Source organism: Lissotriton helveticus, chromosome 7 (assembly GCF_964261635.1).
Source record: "Lissotriton helveticus chromosome 7, aLisHel1.1, whole genome shotgun sequence".
Classification (NCBI taxonomy): Eukaryota; Metazoa; Chordata; class Amphibia; order Caudata; family Salamandridae; genus Lissotriton; species Lissotriton helveticus.
The window spans coordinates 1,097,591,263-1,097,612,555 of NC_136068.1; the positions used below are offsets into that span (position 1 = coordinate 1,097,591,263).

At 49.4% G+C, this 21,293-nt stretch overlaps 1 protein-coding gene across 2 annotated transcripts in view; it reads right to left on the reverse strand.

Moving 5' to 3' along the window:
- Window positions 1-21,293, reverse strand: part of NPLOC4 (NPL4 homolog, ubiquitin recognition factor) — a 652,620-nt gene that overhangs the window by 233,129 nt on the left and 398,198 nt on the right. The gene's annotated exons all lie outside the window — the stretch shown is intronic.

The following is a 21,293-nucleotide window of genomic DNA, read 5'->3' on the forward strand; positions in this document are numbered from 1 at the left end:
CCAAGACAACACCATCAAGGAGGGTCGCATCTCCTGTAAAGAGCTAAGGCTGAGGCACAGCCAAGAGACCCCCAACTCAGAGGACTGCAGAGGAGTCAGAAACCACAAGCAATGAAAAGGTGAGAAGAATGTGAGACGGCCCCACACTGGAATTACCAGGGTGTAGGGATGCAGAAGCACAAATGAACCTACCGTCCAATTACCTGAAAGGAAGGAGTGGAACAAATAAACAGAACAAAGCATCCCGCCAGGGAGGAAGTGAAAGAGGGCAGCCGCAGAAGACAAAACCACCCGGAGGGAGGCAAGTGCAGAAGACCAAGCTGAAGGTCCTCGCAGAACGGGGAGGAAGGGCGGGTCGTGAAGGAATCTGCGGCTAGAATCGTCTCTACCAGATACATCGTTACCAAAGGTAAGTAACTTGTACATCTGATAGAGACTACTAGCCGCAGATTCCTTAACTTCGAATAGATACCCTAGCCATATCCAGAGGGGAGGAGGGTCTGCGAGAGAAAACTCACTAGCTTGGAAGAACACATGGCCCCAACAGGGGATGTGTAATTCGAGACAAGAAGGACGGCCCAGTCCCCACCAAGCAGAAGTGAGCAAGAACAAGAAGAAGGGAAGGCCAGGATACCACAAGCCTACCAAGGGGCAAAGGGCATCTGCCAGAAAACCCAGAGGGACAGCCGGCACCAAGAGAGTACCAAGGAACGAAAAGAACCACCAGCAAAATCCAAGGACAAGAGGTGGAAACGGAGGCAGAGCTCCCTCAGGAGAACACACCCAACGAAGGAGATAGCTGAATGAGCATCAGCCCCTAGACAGGAGACAAGGCAGGAATGGCCCCACGGACGAGAAGCGCATACGTGAGAAGGAAGACACAGTCGTGCAAAGCTCCAGCAGAACAAGGGACAGGAGCACCGGGGTACACACCAAGGCCCAAGGAGGTGGACCATAACGACCAGGCATGCGCAGCAGGCAGCTGGTAAATTCTACGAAGGAGTGTGCCCCGAACAGCGACCCCCGGGAAGCAAGAATATTTAGCACAGACCTAAAGCCATCAACCAGAACACTGGAGATCACCAGAAATATCCTAGTCCCCCTGGAACACAAGGCAGCGGATCAGGCTGAAATATTGGACAATAAGGCGGAAACACCACAACACAACGACGTAGACGGCATGACAAAAGTCGGTCTGGCGATCCAAAGGCTGAAAGGCAAACGCACAGAAGCCAATATCCCGCAGGAACAAGGGGCAAATTGTGCGACAGGCAAGCCCTGTTGAAAAAGGATAGAAAAACCATCGGATACTGAGCAGGACAGAACCTGGGGTAGCGCAAGCTGTGCTAAGGTGGAAGAAAAAAGAACCGCACCAACCAGTATACAGTGACGCCAGGAAACGCGAGGAACCCGAGAGGGTATCCACACCCGCCCAGCTTAGGACGGAGCTATACAATAGCTAACAAGTACCCCACCTAGGGTATGACACGTCCCACAACAAAACAGGGGAGCACCTCTTAGGGAAGCCCGCAGCAGAGGTTCAAGAACATAAAAAAGACCCGTGGGTATCACCACAGGCGGCTTACCAATCAGCCAAAAAATACACAGATGGTCCAACCTGAGGAGCTATACGGCTTTATTCACAGCCTAAAACACACACTACAAAAACTGAAGGGCTGTACCCGCAGCCTAAAGTACAGAAGGGCCAACGGAAGAACCCTGAAGGGATTCCAAGCCGGACACAGCACACAGACGGGTCAACCGAAACACTAGGCCCAGAGAGAAAGGTGGTATAAACGCCTCCCATAAGACACCTGAGGACCAACAAGCCGAAGCCTACGGAGGGGGAGGAGGACGTAGCCCCGCAAGGAGCCGCTGAGTAGCGGAGTCCGCGTGGGTGTTAAATAAAAGAATCCCATCAAAAGGCAGGTCAACAAGACGCTCCCGAATATTCCTGAATATTCTCCGGAAACACGCCATCCCGCAACCAAGCATGGCGGCGCCGGGACACAGAACTCGCCACAGCGCGGGCGAGCGAATCAGAGACATCCAAGGCCGAGCGGAGAATAAATGCAGCTAACTCCTGACCATCCAGCACATGGTGTCGCAGATCAACGCGGACACCTTCGTGGGAGGGGCACGACACAAGGGACTCTGCGCAATCCCAAAGGCCGGAGGTAGCCCTGGCCAACACACAAAGTGGAAGCAAAAATTTTACACCCCCCCCCCCCCCCAGAGTCCAACCACCGGGCCTCTTGTGACTGAGGGAGCAACACCGAAGGCAAGGAAGGAAAAGCAGTCTGCAGGACAGGGCCCTGGGTGGGGAAAAGGCAGACTGGATCGTGCGGGGCAGGGCGATGGAGGGCCAGGGCGGTGGCAGTAGAGGAGGGGCTGAGACACCGGATCGCCCATGGCAGAACGCCCCCAGAAGAGAGTTGTGGAGCAAAGCTACAAATGGAAGAAGAGGCTCCCCTCCACCAGAGCCCTGGTGGAGAACCTCCAACAAGTGGTCCGCTGGGAATGGAGCAACCGGGTTGCCCATTTGCAAAATGCCAGAGACCGTGGAAATGGCCCGGACAGAGGCCACACTCGCCTTTGAAGGGCGTCGCGGGGAGAGAGCAACTCTTCCATGGGTGAAGGCTGCAAACTAAGCCGCCTGTCCCTATGCCCTGCTGGAGGAAGAAACGGCCACACCCTGTAGGATGGAAGACCCATGGACGAGTGAGGGGCCCGAGGCGTCTCCGGAGAAGCCATCAGGCCACCAACTACGAGGTGCAGAAGAGCGGGTCTGGGGGCTGTGGACGCAGAGACACTGTAGAACCCCCCAGGATGTCGCCGGGGAAAAGGCAATGACGCAGCGTCCAGTCTCCGGTAAAGAGGAGACAAGGAAACGACAATCCACTGGAGAGGAAGGAACATCCGGAGAAGAGTCGGCGACCCGACGTCGGGATGGCGGCGGGGAGTCTGCCGTGGGCACCGGTGCGACCTCGAACGGCGCCGAAGTGTCCACCAGGGGTGTCGAGTCGGCCTCCACCACCACGTGCTTCACAGGAGAAATGGATGGGGTCGTCACCGAAGCGGGCGCCGGCTCGCCGCCTGCCCAGAGGACCGAGGGGGACTCGTGGATGAATCGCGAGTCCCGGCGACCTCCTGCGACACCACAGGGAACCCCGCGGAGGGGCGCCCCCGGGTCCCGGCCTCCACACACGGCGCCAACAGGGCCGGGGAGGAAAGCAGTCGGCACCAGAAAGGAGTCGGCTCGGCCTTCATTAAGGCCCCGCACAGGGCGAGGGATTCGCAGACGTCTAGGGAAGAGGAGGGGAGCACAGAAAAGCCCGCAGCGCCGAAGGGTAGGCCTTCATTTAGGTCCTCGCCGCTCCAAGGCTAGGAAACGGTGGATAGGGTGGCAAAGGGCGAGGGCGCACGTCCCGAGAGGAACCCATGCCCTCTGCAGAACGAAGACAGGGCCTCGGTGACAAACTGCAGGACTTATAGGGTGAGCGATTCCCGTGGGGCCTCGGAGAAGGACGATGCCGCAGCCGGAATTGCCAGCTCCTGGACCCTTCCGAGGTAGGGGACTGACACTGTGCTGAGGCCGATCTGGACAAGCGAGTCGAAAGCAATGTCATCCGGCGCTCCCTACGGACAAGCGTTGCAGTCCGTAGAATCTTGGTGCTTGCCCAGACACCACATACAAATAGGGTGAGGGTCCGTCACCAACATCTGACACGTACAAGAAGTACACGCCTTGAAACCAGAAGGAATTTGCACACTGTTCCCAACACAAAGAGGCATGAAAATAGGTCAAGAGAACTCATTCCGAATCCGCGTTTCACGCGGAAAAGAAGGAAACTGCCGTCAGCACGCCGGGGTGGGACTTCTGTGACCTTGCTGACGTCACGTCCGCGGACAACGCCAGGGTGGAGTCACACCGGTGCCCCCCCCCGGCGCACAGAGATGCTGTGGCAAAAAAATTCCGGATCCAGACTCACGCCTGGGGATAATTCTACGTTAAGGAATCTGTGGCTAGTAGTCCCTATCAGATTTCAATATTGGTCTTAGAGACCCGTCCTTTTTGGAAATTGGGAAATACAGTGAACATACTCCTAACCCTTGATATTGCATTGGAACAGGTTCTATAGCTCCTTTTGCTAATAGGGCTTGTACCTCTTGTTTGAGTAGCTGTGAGTGTTGTAATGACATCTGATTGCGAGGTGGAATACTGTGAGGATCGCTGGTGAGTTCTAGGCAAAAACCATGTTGGATAATGTCTACTACCCATTTGTCCGTGGTTATTGCTTGCCAAACGGGAAGAGAGTGGTGTAGTCTTCACCCAACAGGTGTAATATGATTGGGGGGAATGGTAGGTAAGTCACTGCTTAGTAGGAGATGGAGAGGAACGTGGTGATGTACCCCTTCCTCTACCCTTGGGAGTTGTTCCCTCTGCAGCCTCCCCTATAGCAACACTTGGGTGAAGAGGATAGCGTGTTTGTTTTATAGGAGGAAGTATTGGGATTTGAGGTATTGGTTTTAGATCCTCCTCTGTAAAATAAGCGACAAAAGGAGCCTCTGCTGGATGGTGACTGCAGGGCTCCAATAGATTTTGCCACTTCTGAGTCCTTCTTCCTTTTCTCAAGTGACACATCTACTTGAGGTCCAAAAAGGTTTTCCTCATCAAAAAGAACATTTAAAATAGATTGTTGAAATTCTGGCTTAAATCCAAAAATCCTAAGCCATGCATGCCTACGGAGGAGAATGCTGGTATTAGCTGCATCTAGTGCACATCGAATAGAAGAATTCAATATTAAATTCCCTTCCTGCACTAGCTCTTGTCCCATTTTTCTATGCTCTTCTGGGAGGTACTCTAGAATTACCTCTCTTTCATCCGAGTCGGCTCTATCTTATCTTGCTAAAACAGCCTGTGTATTAGCAATGGGCCATAGGTTGGTAGATTGCGCTGCTTTCCTTTTGCCTGATGTGTCAATTAATTTAGACTCCTTGTCTGGAGGAGGCGCATCTGCTGTTTGTGAATTAGCTCTTTCGTGAACATTTGACACTACCAGAGAGTCTAAAGGAAGCTGCCCCTTTGATATAAATTGGGTCAGATGGTGGAGGTTTGTACTTTTTATCGACTAGGGGTGTTAGAACACGGGCGCGTACTCGGTTTTTAAAAATGTCATCTGTACGTCTTAACGTACTCTTTAACATAGGCTAGCTTTGTGTGGTTCTATGTGTGGAACCTAATGTCTCAAACAGGAAATCTTCCTCTAAAGATTCTTTATATAGAGCAACTCCATGGTAAGAAGCTGCTCTTGAAATCAACTCCTGCTAAGCATGGTTATCATCATAAGGTGAAGGCCTGGTAGGATATAGATCAGGATCATTATCTACTGGTTGACTGTAATCAATCCATGGATCTACTGGTGGAGGACTATTATCATCTCCATCCTCAAAGTCATGTTGTGTATGAGGAGAACCTTATGGTGTTATCTGAAGAGGATTTGACCCTGGTGATGGTAAAAGTAGTGGACGAGATTGAAAAAGAGGAAAGCTAGGGCTTGTAGCCATGTCCTTCTTTTTCTTTAAAGGAGTAGTAGGACTTTTATCCTAAGTAGCATTTATTTTCTTGGATGGTGCATCATCCTTGGCTACAATGTATTCAGTCTCTGGATTAATAGGAGACGTTTCTGTTTGGGGTCCAACTTTTCCTTCATAATGTCCAAACTTGCTTCTGGAGGTTTTGAAAGGGGATCTTTATCTTTCGGAGCTGAACCGGACCAATGCTTTTTGTCTTTGGAAGTTGAAGGTTCCAGCTCCAAAGGGGTCTTGTCTCGACACCGAACCGAAAGGCTTGACTTGTTGTTCAGTGCAGGGCTTGAAGGCGGGGCATTTAAAACAGTCTGTAGCTGTCGACCGTGGCCCGAAGTCAGTGGTGGCCCTGAAGCCTCTGGGTTTACTAAGAACAGGTTTGATGGGCAAAAGGGCTTTTTTACTCACGAGCCCTTGTCCCGCAGGAAGTTCTTCGGACTGTAGGTCGATCTTGAGCTCGGAGCCAGAAACATAAATGGACAGGACTTCTTGTTCGGTATCTTCTAAGAAGATATCCGGTGAGTACTCTATGTTCTGTCTCTACATGTTCCTTCGTCAAGCCAAACGATCCAGCAAAGTCTTATTCTATAGAAAAGATCGGAAAGCGTCACAATCTTCCTCCTTTTCCTCTGGTGATAGGTACAATTTGCAGACTTTGTGCAGGTCTGTACGCGGATACTTGGTGCGACACCGGGGACAGAACTGAAATGGAGTCTGTTCCATCAGTGGTAGACTTGACGGGTACGATGGTGTAAGTCGAAGAAACGGCAAGGCCCGAGGCCGCTCACAACATCTTCTGGATCAACAATGGAGTTTTCTCACTTTTTTCGACAAGCAGGAATGAAGGAGCATGTACGAAAACAATACCGGCGAAGGTACAGTGGGTTTCGCACCGAGGGGATCCTGAAGAACAGTCTCGAACCGGAGCACTACAAACCACGTCCGAACCCGATGGAGGAAAGAAAACAATTTAACAATGGAGCCGATGCCTGACGACCGAGAGGCAAGATGGCGGCTGCGTAGGAGGTCGTTAGCGGTGCTAGCTGGCTGTGGCAGAGTTCCAGGAGAGACGGCAGGATTGAGACTGTCCGGGCAGATTAAAGCACTGTGATACCGCCCCCCCCGCCCCCGATAGCCCAACGCAATCCCCTCGCAGCAGAAGCAGATTAAAACAAACGGAGCTGTACCTGATTAGGCGCCTCATCAAGCAGTACTTGCTGCAGTTTCTGGTGCAACTAGCGAAAGACTGCTTGTCGATGGCACTGAAGGTGGTGGCAAATTCCGCGAAGGTGACGGCGGCAGCAGTATCTCGAAAGACCCACTTGGAGGTTGCGTCGGAAGCCGCGATATTGGAAGGCTCTCCCGGCCGGCCGCCACAGATCCACTCCCCAAAACCCGCCAGCGCTTAGGAGAGGAAGGGGCGGAGCAATCACCAAAAATCACCCAGCGGGTCCTTCGGTAGCGGATTTGCTCCGTCGGACGAAGGACACGCAAGGTGAAGCAGGGGCGGGATCATTCGTCAGCTCTGCCACTTTCCGGCACGCTACCTGGAAAATTGCCACTGGTGGAATTGGAGGGGGCTCCCGCACTGGATACAATCCATCAAGCCATACTTGGGCACAGGCAACACAGTAGGAAAACCCAGGCGGGGATAAGAAAGATGCAGGGGGTTATGAGGAAACTGTCTAAAGTATGCACAAGTATGGGGGATAGGGTAACAAACTTGGAAGAAAGAATCGTGGCGATGGAACTGGATGCAACAAATGCGGTGGCCCAGGTAGAGTCACAGGGGGCACAAATAAAGGATATCCAATGGAAACTTGAAGAGTTCGAAAATCGACAGAAGAAATAACCTCAGGGTGTTGGGGATCCAGGAGGGGTTGGAGGGGTCCGACACCAGATGGTATATAATTGATCTCTTCAAGGAAGCTTTCCCAGAACTTAATGGGTGGAACTGGTCAAAAGAGATACAAAGGGCCCACCATATGCCGTTCAAATTACGAACACCTGCAAATGAAGGTGATAAATCCCAGGCTATACTTGTGTTCTTTGGGAACTTCGCTCTACGCCAAGCAATATCTGATAAAGCAAGACCGGAATCTAAAAGAACCAGTCGAGGGGTTTCATTCTTTGTACGGCCCGATTTTTGCCACTCTACAGTGGAAAGGCGCTGGAGATTGAGGCAATTTTTTAAGCCCCTTCAAGAGAAAGGTGTTCAAGTGTATTTTATTTATCCAGCCCAGCTTAAGATTATCAATCAGGGAAATACGATCTGTTTTGCGTCAGAGATAAAAGCAAAAGAGTATCTGGACTCTCTTGATAAATGAAGCTGGAGGGGTTAAGTAGTTAAATACTGTTGCTCCGCTGTAAGATTTAAGGAAGAGGGAGTTGTGGGGGGGAGAGGGGTCAAGGGGGTAAGGGGGTGAAGGTGTTATTGTTTTAGTGTGTTTGATTGTTAGGATACTCACTTAAGAGGCTTTTATTTGGTCTTGTTAGGGTTTATTTGTTCTTTGAAAATAATGCCCAGACCCTAGTACAGTGCGCATCACATGCGCAGACCTAGGTCTGAGCGCCGCGATGGGGTGGTTGGAGGCTGGAGTGTGGGGTGGGATAGGTTGTTGGGGGGGGGGGGCTTTTCACTGGGAAAGGGAAAAAAGGGGAAAAAATGGAAGTACCTGGTACAATACTTTGTGCAGTTGGACTCAAGAAATGTTTTGGAGGTATTTGAATTGGCAGAAAGTAAGGACAGGGGATAAATTACAAAGATATAATGGGGAAGCTTAAGATCTGCTCTATTAATATTGGGGGCCTGAACGATTGGGGTAAAAGACAGAGGATGGGCTGTTTTGTTAGATCGAATCAAACTGACGTGGCCTGTATACAAGAGACCCACCTACCATGGGCCAAGAAGCATCTGCTTAATATAAGAGGGTATTATTTGTTGGCATGCTCCACACAAACATCTAATATTAGAGTAGTGGCTATAATGGCCAAGTCGTGTTGGGGGGGCAGATGTCATCTGGCAGATATACATGGTCGGTGGGTATTGGTTGAACTTGAGCTGGGTTTTACACTATGCACTATATATGGATCCATTAGGATGACCCGGAAATCTTTGATGATATGGAGCTAGAACTAATGAATTGGCCAAGCCTCCTTGTAGTCTGTGGGGATTTTAATATTGCAGCAGATTTTACAGAGGTGGGTATGAACACCCCATATCAGGGCCGCAAGACTAGGGTATTTCGAGCTGTGAGCTCATTGATTAAAACTCACGGGCTATTGGATGTGTGGGGGAAAAAGGAGCCTAACAACCCTGGGTTTACGTATTTCTCTTGTCCCTTTAAAAAATTCTCCAAATTGGATTTTTTTTTTATTTCAGTTATGGAGGCAAGCAGAACAGGAATTGGAAAGCTACCAAAAGTCATCTCTGACCACAATCCATTAATCCTACAATATGATATTGTTATTGTACCTAGGCCTCCTTTAAGGTGGACCTTTGAGAGAAGACTGCTAGCCGACAGCAAATTCATCGAACATTTAAAGAGTTGGGCTCAAAACTTTTTAGATACTAATCGCTACAGCACATCCCGAAATATGGTATGGGACTCGTTCAAAGCAACTTTGAGAGCAGAGGTAATTAGCTATTCCACCAGGCTGAGGAGAGAAGCTAAGGCCCAGAATGAAAACCTCCTGACTCAACTGGCAGAGGCAGAATAATTACATGTTAGGGCTATAGCTGGGGGGCGGGAGGTCGTTGAGAGCCAGCAGAAAGTTTTGGTTATTAAAGCTGAGTTAAACAAACTGATAGCTCAAAGAGCAGCTGATGAATATCAAATACATAGGGGAATGATGTATGAAACTGGGGAGCAGGCGGGGAAACTTTTGGCTTTAAGGATTAAGCAGGAGGGTAGCAGGAATGCTATTAAAAGTATTCATGAGGGGGGCCAGGACTATTCAGATCCAGAGGAGATTCGAAATGTTTTTAAAAATTATTATCAGGCTCTATATAAAGAGGAGGCTAGGACAGACTTTTCTAGCTCAATGTGTGACGATCTGGGTCCTAAATTGGCTGAGCATGACAGACTGGCGCTAGATGAAGATCTCTCATGGGAGGAAGTAGTTGAAGCAATAGGCTCTAGCGTCAGGGAAAGCCGTAGGACCAGATGGTATACCACTTGAACTATATAAGTGTCTCCAGGATATTATAGCACCCATGATGGTAGATTTATTCAACGGCATACAGGACACTCTGAACTCATGGAAAGAGACAAACATAATTGTGTTTCACAAAAAGGCCAAGCCTAAGGAGGACCCCGGAGCTTACCGGCCAATATCCCTCATACATTCTGATACTAAGATATATCCTAAGGTCTTGGCCAAAAGGCTAGGGGGGGGGGTCATTGCCGGGTTGGTCTCACCGTGGCAGCATGGGTTTATCCCAGGTCGGGGAACACAGATCATATTAGACGGGTCCTCACTCTATTTGATGTGCATGCTGCTGCGGGGAGACGGATGGCAATGATCTTTCTAGATGCCGAGAAGGCCTTTGATCGCGTAACGTGGACATTTTTATGGGGGATATTGGAACGGAGGGGCTTTGGCCCCAAGATAAAGAGCCGTTATAGCTATGTATGCCGAACCCAGGGCTAGGATTCAGTTGATGGGGGCAGCACAGAAGAATGAATATGCTACTTACCAGTATGCATCTGTTCTTGGCATGTAGGGCTGCTAACATTCATATCTTAGCATTAGATCGCCGCCTAGTGTTGGGCTCGGATGATTGCACATTGTTGTCCTGGAAGAGTCTTCGAAGTATCCTGAGATAGGTGGCTCCTCCCCTGGACTACAGTGCGCATGGGCATCGGCTCCATCCCCAGATTGTTTTTCGCCATTGTGGCAGGAGATGGAGTGAAAGTGTAAAGGATGTCCATGCTAATGAATAAATACAATAGTATATCTGCAGCTGCGACAGGCACCGGGGAGGAGGGCGGGCGATATGAATGTTAGCAGCCCTACATGCCAAGAACAGATGCATACTGGTAAGTAGCATATTCAGTTCGAGGCATGTGGGCTGCTAAATTCATATCTTAGCATAGAATACATAGCAGTCCCTCCATCAGCGGCGGTTGCCCGTGCCAGCTGCAGAAACCTGAAAAAGTGTCTTTAGAACAGCCTGTCCTACAGCTGCTTGCTGCTTGGAATGCACATCAACACAGTAGTGTTTTGTGAAGGTATGTGGTGTGACCCACGTGGCTGCTCTGCAAATATCCTCTAAAGGAATGTTCCCTAGGAAAGCCATGGATGCCCCCAGTTTGCGTGTGGAGTGCGCTCTGGGGGGTATTGTTAAAGTGCGCTTGGCTTTTTGATAACATATCTGGATGCACTTAACAATCCACCTGGCTATCCCTGCTTTGGAAATTGGGTTGCCTTTGTGTTGTGGTGCGAAGGCAACAAAGAGTTGTTTCGTCTTTCTAAAGGGTTGTGTTCTGTCTATGTAGTACATCAACGCCCTCCGTACATCTAAGGTATGGAGCATTCTTTCCGCCACCGTTTGCGGGTTTTGAAAGAATGCTGGCAAGTCAATAGTTTGATTAAGATGAAACTGTGACACCACCTTAGGAAGGAATTTAGGGTTAGTGCGTAGCACCACCCTATTTGGGTGAATTTGAATGAACGGCTCTTGTATGGTGAGCGCTTGCAGCTCACTGACACGCCTCAGAGACGTAATAGCTATCAGAAAGGCCACTTTCCACGTAAGGAATTGGAGCTCACACGAGTGCAGTGGCTCAAATGGTGGCCCCATCAGTCTGGTGAGAACGACGTTGAGGTTCCACACCGGAGCTGGTGGAGTTCTTGGGGGAATGACTCTCTTCAGACCTTCAAGGAAGGCTTTAATGGCGGGCACCCTGAAGACAGAGAGGTGCTGCCTGTTCTGAAGATAAGCCGCTATGGCTGAGAGATGTATCCTAATGGAAGTGTACGCCAGATTGCACTTGTAGAGATGTAACAGATAACAGATGATGTTGGGAATAGATGCATCTAGCGGGTTGATGTCATTGGACGTACAGTAGATGACAAAACGCTTCCACTTAGCAGCATAGCATGCTCTAGTAGTAGGTTTCCTCGCCTCCTTGATGATACTCATGCATTCTGGAGGTAGGTTAAGGTATCCAAACTCTAGGACTTCAGGAGCCAGATCGCCAGGTTGAGCTGTCGTGGATCTGGATGCTGAATGTCTCCATGGTTCTGCGTCAAAAGACTGGGTGTGAGGCGCAGTCTTTGATGCGGCACCACCGAGAGTTCGAGGAACGTGGTGTACCAAGCCTGGCGCGCCCACGTTGGAGCAACCAGGACGAGTGTCATGGAGTGCTGCCTTAGCTTTCTTGCGACCAGCGGTATTAGAGGGGCTGGCGGAAAAGCGTATGCAAATTTGCCTGACCAGTTCATCCATATCGCATTCCCCTGCGACTGTGGAAGAGGGAACCTGGCGGCAAAGAGTCGGCATTTTGCGTTCTCCTTTGTTGCGAACAGGTCTATCTCCGGATGACCCCACTGTTGGAAGAACGGGTGGAGAACAGAAGGGTGTATCTCCCACTCGTGCATCTGATGGCTGTATCTGCTGAGCAGATCCGCCATCTGATTGTCCTTGCCCGGGAGGTGTTCTGCCATGAGGAAGATGTTCCTCTGAATGGCCCACTTCCACATGCTCTGAGCCAGATGAGACAGCTGTGGCGAGTGGGTGCCTCCCTGCTTTTGAATGTAGTACATCGCGGTCATGTTGTCCGTCCGGACTAGCACGACCTTGTTGCTCAGATGTACAATGAAGGACTTGAGCGCCATGAAGATTGCCATCAGTTCCAGATAGTTGATGTGCATCTTCTGTTGCTGCGTCGTCCATAGTCCCTGCACTGTGTAAGTGAGCACATGAGCTCCCCATCCCTGGAGAGACGCGTCCGTTGTCAGGATAATCTGCGGCACAGGCTCTTGGAACAGTCGGCCCTTGCAAAGGTTGTGTGGAGTCCACCAATGCAGAGAGTCGTATGCCCGACTGGTAACCAACACTAGGTCTGTCAATTGCCCACGAGCCTGTGTCCACTGATTCGCTAAGCACTCCTGGAGCGGGCGCATATGCAACCGTGCGTGAGGGACTATGAAGATGCAGGAGGCCATCATGCCTATCAACTGCATGAACACTCTCGCTGGCAGGGAGTGTCGTGGTCTGAATCGTTGGATCAGCGACTGAATGCTGTCGATTCTGACTTGGTTTGGCTGAGCCATGGCTGTCAGGGTGTTGATCGTAGCACCCAGGAACTGCCGGACATGTGCCGGCTGAAGATGCGATTTTGGGTAGTTCAGGGAGAAACCCAGATCGTGAAGCAGGCGAATTGTAGTCGACATGTCTGCGGCGCACTGTTGCTCCGACTTGGCTTGTACGAGCCAGTCGTCTAGGTAGGGGTAGACATGGATATTCTGCCTCCTGAGGTGCGCCGCCACTGTCGCTAGACACTTGGTGAACACCCTCGGGGCTGTTGTGACTCCGAAGGGTAGGACTTTGAACTGGTAGTGCCTGCCTTGAATAGTGAACCTGAGATATTTCCGGTGTGACGGGTGTAGTGGAATATGGAAATAAGCATCCTTGAGATCTAAGGTTGCTAAGAAGTCTCCCTGGTTTAGCAAGGGAAGAATCTGCTGCAGTGTAAGCATGTGGAAATGTTCCGATAGTATGTACAGGTTGAGGGGACGTAGATCGAGAATGGGCCTGAGAGAACCGTCCTTCTTTGGAATAAGGAAGTACAGGGAATATACCCCTGTGCCTTCCTCCCCCACCGGCACGAGCTCGATTGCGCCTTTTTGCAGCATCGCCACTACTTCCTGCTGCAATAAGTGCAAGTGCTCTGCGGACATAGGCCTTTGCCTTGGTGGGATGTTGGGTGGAGTGGATTTCAACTCTAGGCAATAACCATACTGAACTAATTGTCGCACCCACCTGTCTGTGGTGATGTTTCTCCAGACGGGCAGGAACTGCTGCAGTCTCCCCCCGACAGGTGTTAGGTGGTCGGGGGGCAGTGACAGAGAGTCACTGTTTGCTTGGAGTAGAGGTGCGGGAGCTGTTGTTTCCTCTGCCGCGACCTCTGTTGCTGTTGTTCCTATAACCTCCCTTGTTCTGCTTAGTGAACGAGGCTTGCGCCCCACCTTTGGAGAACTGGGATTGTTGACCCATCTGTCCTCTGGTGACTCCACGTGCACCTGAGCGACGAAAATTGCCGCCACGAAACTGTTGGGACTGCAGGGCCCCCATAGATTTAGCAGTTTCCGTGTCCTTCTTTATCTTCTCTAAGGTGGTGTCAACATCCGGACCAAACAGACTATCAGGATTGACTGGCTGATTCAGAATTGTCGTCTGAATATCCTGCTTGAACCCTGAGATGCGGAGCCAGGCTTGTCTTCTCAGCATAACGCTAGTGTTGATAGCCCTAGCAGCTGTGTCCGCAGCGTCAAGTGCACACTTGATGGCTGCGTTTGATATTAGCTTTCCTTCCTCAATAAGCATCTTGGTGCCTTCTTGGAACTGTGGGGGCAGGTGTTGTATAACCTGTTCTAGGGTGTCGTAGTGCGCCCTATCATAACGCGCCAGGAGCGCCTGTGTATTTGCGATGCGCCAAAAGTTTGCCGCCTGTGCAGCCACTCTTTTGCCTCCTGCCTCAAGCACTTTGGACTCCTTGTCCGGGGGAGGAGCTTCACCCGTTGTCTGGGAGTTGGCACGTTTCCTGGCATTGGCAACCACAAGAGAGTCCAGTGGCAACTGTCCCCGGATGTAGACGGGGTCCGCAGGAGCAGGCCTGTACTTCTTTTCAATGCGAGGGTTGACCACTCTAGCCCTCGTAGGCTCCTTAAAAATGTCTCCAGCATGTTTGAGAACACCTTTCAGCATAGGAAGTGTCTTTACTGTCCTCTCAGATATGGCAAAGGTGTCAAAAAGGAAGTCTTCCTCAACCGGGTCGGCATGCATGTCCACATCATGATTGGCCGCCGCCCGTTCAATTAGTGCATGAAATCCTGCTGAGTCCTCAGTCGGGGATGCACGTGCATTAAAGGTTTGCGGGTCTTGGCCCGCACCCTGGGTGTTTTGGTCACCAGAGTCGTCGTATGAATCTGGTTGTACATCAGGGTCATCGATGGGGAAATTGTACTGTTCATCCTCATCATCTTCCTCACCCACAGAGTGTTCTGGGGAGGGAGTAGGGCTCCGTCTAGGAGGAGGCTGAATCGGCTCCGTGAGGCCTAAGGCGTCAAGGGGCACCCTCTTCTTCTTCAACGGGATGACGTAGGGGTCCACCGGCTCCGAAGTGATCTTCCGTTTATAGAGGGTCAGCTTGCCGGTGGCAGCATCGATGAAATGCTCTGAATCGTCCACCGAGTCGAGTACACGACGTGGAAGAGGGTCTGGCAGTGAGGAAACCTGCTTCGGAGCCGATTTCGTCGAAAACGCTTTCGGCGCCTCCTTAGGTGGCAAGAGAAAAAGGAGTTTCCCCGAAGGCTTAGCCGGAGCGTCCTTTTGCGGCTGCGGTGATGGCATCGGAGCCGATGGAGCAAGGGCCTTCTCCCTGATTCTCTGCAGTGACTCCGCAATGGGGGACGGTACACTGCCAGTGGGTTTCGTCGCCGACAAGGATGCTTTGAGCGGTCCCTCGGATCCGACGTCCTCGCGGGCCTTGTGCGGTTTGGGCGCGGAAACCTTCTTCGGGTCCTCCGAATCTTGAGGCCGGGGCGCCGACTTCTTGGGCGTAGCCTCTTTGGAGCCGACCTTGGCGGGCTTGGACGGCGCCGGAGCCGTTGATCCGAGCCGACCATCTTTCTTGGGGGCCCTTTCCTCGGGCGTCGGCTTCGATTTCGGAGCATCGGAATCGACCGACTTCCTCGGCTTCTGCGGACCGGAGGTCGACGGAGCCGACGGGGTGACGGGCACCGACTTCTTCACAGGCACGGCAGCCATTTTAGGAACACTCGAGTCCTTTGGTTTCAGTTTCGATTTCGGGTCGGCCATTTTAGGTGTTGACGACCCCGACGGTTTCAGTTTCGGTTTCGAAACATCGTGCCCAGCAAGTGAGTCCGAAGCCGGGCCCGAAGGCGGGGCTGTGGCTTGCGGCAACGGGTCCAGGGTAAGGCCGACAGGCGATCCCGTGTCCCGGTCGTCCTCGAAACTTTCGGGGCAGAGCTCGTCCGCAGAGCTGTCCGCCGCGGCCCCATAAATTTCATCGTCGTCTCCTACCTCTTCGACGTATTCGAGGACCTGACCCGCGACTCCGTCGTCGTCTCCCGGATCCGCCTCGACCTCCGACCGTGAGGGGGAGATTTGTAGAAGGTGACCCTGGACCTCTTCTTCCGGGTCGCCGAAGATGTTCTCCGGATCCGGGGCCGCTTGCCTAGCTTCCAAGCGCACCGCGCGCCGAAGCTTGAGAGTTTTCTTGGAGCGGAACTGTGCACAGGCCTTGCACTTGCCGTCGTCGTGGTCCGGTGAAAGGCACTTGTTACACACAGGGTGTAGATCGATGTGTGGGTACTTAGACCCACAGAGCGGGCAGTACTTGAACGGGCTCCGCTCCATGTCCGTAAAGGCTTGCTGTCGTGTCGCGATGAGAAGGCCTCAAAGTTTAGAAAGCGAAGAAAACTCCGCTTATTCCGGCTTCAAGAGACGGAAGACTCGAGACCGAGCGCAGACAATACCGACGCAAGAAAATCGAGGCCTTTTGGCCGGTAAAAGATAGTTTTACTTGGTTCCGACAGTAAGACGTCGAAACCACATCCGAACCCAATGGCGGAAAAAAACAATCTGGGGATGGAGCCGATGCCCATGCGCACTGTAGTCCAGGGGAGGAGCCACCTATCTCAGGATACTTCGAAGACTCTTCCAGGACAACAATGTGCAATCATCCGAGCCCAACACTAGGCGGCGATCTAATGCTAAGATATGAATTTAGCAGCCCACATGCCTCGAACTTTTAATTACTGTGGGACTCGGCAGGGCTGCCCCTGTTCTCCAATTCTTTTTGCCCTCTACATCGATCCGCTGATTCGTAGGATTTTAGGCTGCAAGGCTATCAAACCAGTAGTGTGTAAGGGCCATGAGACTAAACTTTTGGCCTATGCTGATGATCTGGCCATAATCACCACAGATCCAGCTGCGGCAATGATAGCTCTCACGCGTATGGCTAGGGATTGTGGTAGTTATTCGGGATATCGCCTGAATGAAAATAAAACCCAAATAGTTTGCACCGATAATGTGGAAAGACAATATGGGAGTTATTTTGACTCGGCAATCTATTTAGGGGTCAGGATAACACCGGTAATCAATCTAATTATTGAAGAGAATTTTGCTCCGCTGGTTGCGTTTATTGTGCAGGAGTTAGAAAGAGTAGATACAATCCATCTATCTATAATAGGTTGAGCCAATGTTTTGAAGATGACTATGCTCCCTAAAATTCTATATCTCTTTCGTTCGATCCCTCTTGTGGAAGGAGAGGGTTGGATAAAGAATATAGAATCAGTATTTGCGAATTTTATCTGGCACTACGGTAAAATCAGAAGATTTATGAGGTATCTATCGCTTCCACAAGAAAGAGGAGGGCTAGCAGTCCATACCATTAGATTTTAGCATTGGGCCGGTTTACTGAGCCAGATGGCGATATTATTTGATTCTGCTGTTAATCCCGCCGAGTCTCCACATGGGAGGGGTAATCCTCCATCCATTTTTGAACTGCTCGTTGGTAGAGATGCTTATGGTCTTTTGCTACGTACAACAGAGAGATAGTACTACAGGAAAACTCGGTATAGGATATTGGATGGAATCTGGAGAATATGGAAAGCTGCCCAGAAAGTATTGGTAATTCCGAAAATTAATTAATATTCGCCATTGTGGAATTCTAGCATTTTCCCGCAGTTTAGTAATGATAGGATGGGGAATGTTTGGGAGCAACGAGGAATTAGAAGAGAAGGTGATATTTTTGATATGGATAATCTAATGAGTTTCACCGCTATCCAATGTAAATTTGGTGTTCCATCCAATCATGGGTTTAAATACCTCCAGATTTACCAAACACTTTTGGGCATTAGACCTCGTATCCACCCAGGGGGGCAGAATAAATGTGATTGACTATCTATAAGAAGGTGGAGCTAGAATTAAAGTGATTTATAAATCCTTAATCGATCTGGTACAAGATGATATGGATAAATGTGAGACTTCTTGGATGGGGAAAATGGGGGATCCTGATCTTGATTTAGATAAAGCTTTACAACTTGCGGGCAAATTGTTTCGCTCCACAAATTTAAGAGCACAACAATATAAAGTTCTCTTTAATCTGTACCTTACCCCTGCTAAGTTATTCCAATGGGGTAAAAGGGAGGATGACAAATGCCCAAGATGCCAGGAGGAGCCGGCTAACCTGATCCACATGTTTTATCACTGCGAAAAATTAAAGGGAATCTGTGCTGATATCGAGATGTTCTGTGTGGGGCTGCTAGGTACCAAGATCATCCTATCCCCTACCCGTCCGATAGTAATCTAGCCCTTGACAGTGATAAGGAGGCCTTTGTGTTCACATGTATGGCCGTCCTTAGGATCTTGGTGGCGGCAGGATGGAAGGACAGTGCAGCACCTACCTTCCAGATGCGGCTAGCCAGGCTTATGGGTATTCATAACATTGAGTCCTCTCATTATAATCGGAGAGGTAGGAGGATCAGGGAGATGGGCTTAAGCATCTGGGCTCCCCTTGCTGTCTGGAGGGAGTCCTCCAGGTAGTGTACCCTAGTGTATATATATGAATTTGTTCCCCTGATTTTATCTTACCATATTAATCAAATATTTATATATTATGTATTTCTGCTGACTCTCTAATGATTAAGTATGTTGTACCACTGTATCGATTATATGACATTTTGTATTGTATTGATGTGTCTATTGTAATGTACCAGGTAAAAGAATAAAATAAATAAATACATTTTTAAAAAAAGGAGTAGATGCCCATGCCCATGCGCAGTATCATCGTAAGTAAGAGTTACTTTACCTAGTGACAAGGAAAGACTTCTTCGAAGAAAAACAACTTCCAAACATCCAGACCCAACACTAGATGGCAGAAGTATGCAGAGCATGTGTATCTACAGCACATATGCCTCGAACAGACAGTTTTGATGGTCAAGAGTCTAGATGGAAAATTGTGCAGCAGCTCAAAGGGTGCACGTCAAGAAAATGAGAACCACGTTTTTTAAGGGCGCCCAATCTAGGGCCATCTCATCAGCTGTTGTGGTTCATAGGGACAAAGGCCAAACAGCAGCACTGTACTGGGTCGAATTTAGGGGTAACTCACCTGAAGTCCATATAGGTGTTCAAGAAAACAACTGTATAAGATCGTTGAGTAATCTCCCCCAAAGAACCCCTTTAACCCCACGCGTGCGGCGCATTTTCCCGCTGTGCGCTGACTTTTGCGAAAACCCGCGGTTCATGACGAGCTCAGCTCGTCATGAGCGTACGAGAGGCGTAACTCATGACGAGCTGAGCTCGTCATGAGCGTCGAAGGGGTTAATACCACTATTTATGGACATCCCTCTCAAACGCATTGAGTTCTGTGCTTGGTCCTAGACCATCAATGGGACAACCCCTGTACAATCACGCAGAGTTCCTAAGAAATTGTTGAAGCAGCATTCGGGGAATAGGTCCATCTTGTCCCGCATTGAAGCATTTCCTTTGGCTCCTTCCCCAATAGGTTCACCTTTCATAAGCCATTTTCTATGTATGAAGCATATCTAGATTCTATTCAACCACCATTGACTAGGCCCCTGTTCATGAAGCTCTGTTGAGGAGTCCTTAATATCAATATGCATATTTACAAGTGGGTCAATGACTCATAAAATGCATCTTTATTCGATCTGTGCATTAATTATGCTGTTGAATACATTGAATAGGTCTTATTTTTCAGTCCAAATTATATAAAACCCAGACACATGGATAAGGCCTCTGTGCCTTACCTTGTGTTTTTGCACTTTCCAGCAGATCTCTGATTATTTTTAACCGATATGTCACCAGTTATTGTATTTGGCCTGAGCAGATTTTTGCACTTTGTATATTTAATTAGAAAGATGAGGTATAGAGTTTTAATATAGCCTTTGAGCCTGTCATAGCGGGCTCTACCGGCCATTAAAGGCAAGCTCTAGCGAAAAGGCCCAAGCCCAAGGCATTTAACAAGTGAGCGAGCCTTTAATAGCTGGTAGAGTCCGCTACGGAGGGCTCTAAGGCTGTTAGAACGTCCTGCCCGTAGAGGGCAGAATGTTCTAATTTCTAAAACAAAGACCCTATGGATCCAGAGGAGGTTGAAATCCCCTCGGGCTCTGTGAGGCCTTTATTAAACATTGGAATCTTGATGCTCCAGGCTTCAATCACCAATTAAAAACAGGGAGCACTCCATTGTTTTCAATGGAGCTCCCAACATTCAAATGTTCTAATTCGTTTTAGCATATGCTGAGGTCTTTGAATTGATATTTTATTGAAAGTAATTAAACTATCTTTTAATATGTACATATCAATATATATATATATATATATATATATATATATATCCATATTACTTTATATAACGAATGCACCTTGTGATATTTTTTATTGTATGTTAATTGTTTCAGTTGTGCTGTGTACAGTTTGTTGCATTATTACCGATCGATCGTCACACACTCCTGTTGGGTATGAGGGGGGTATTCTTTATGACATCAGGTCCATAAGTTCTACCAATAGATCTTTAGCATAGTCCAATAACAACGTAGACTGTTTTCTAGGTTTTTGTCATTGGCCTATGCTTGATTCAAAATCTCTGCTTTTTCCTCCTGTCCTCCATTGCTATGATGCACTGTGCTGCTATTATGACAATAAATTGTGTGATACAGAATTTTTTTTATTTATGTACAGCTTTTTAAAGATTTTATTCGAAATAAAGTAATTTGAGAGAGATAGAACCAGATTCAGATCCCACTGTGGGATGACGGATTGCCAGGGGGAAACGTGCTGCAAGCCTTCAAGAAACCTAGACACTAACAGGTGACTTAAAGAACAGAGGCTTGTCCAGCAACCGCAAAACAAGTCAAAATGGCTGAAAGATGACCTTTACCTTTGTCCAGTGCACAGCCCGACTGGGGTAAAAAGAAAGGGCAAATAGAAGCTCCTGAGATAAAGGTGCGGAAAGGGGGAATGATATTGTAGGAATCACGTCACAAACATATCCCAATGGCAGGCATATATCAACTTGGTGGTGCGACGCTTGGCTGCCAGAATAACATCAGAGACTTCAGGAGGAAGGTTGAAAGCTGACAAATTTCACCGCTCAACCGCCGTGCGTGAAGGGTGCACAGGTTAAGGTGCAAACCCCTCCCCTGTTGCTACGACAGTTTAGGATACCAGACTCTGTGCCCAAACCGAAGCCACAAGAATAACTTGGGTTTGGTCGTTCCTGATCTCTTTGAGAACACTGGGCAGAACTGGTATGGGCAGAAAGGTGTACAGGAGGCCAGATCTCCACTCAAGACGAAAAGAGTCTCTGAGCGAGTCGCTTTGGAAACTCCGGCGTGCAAAACTGCACACATTGCGTGTTCTTGGCAGTGGCAAAACGATCTTGCCAAGGCCCTCCCCACTGCTGAAAGAGTCCTTGCACCACCTGCAGATG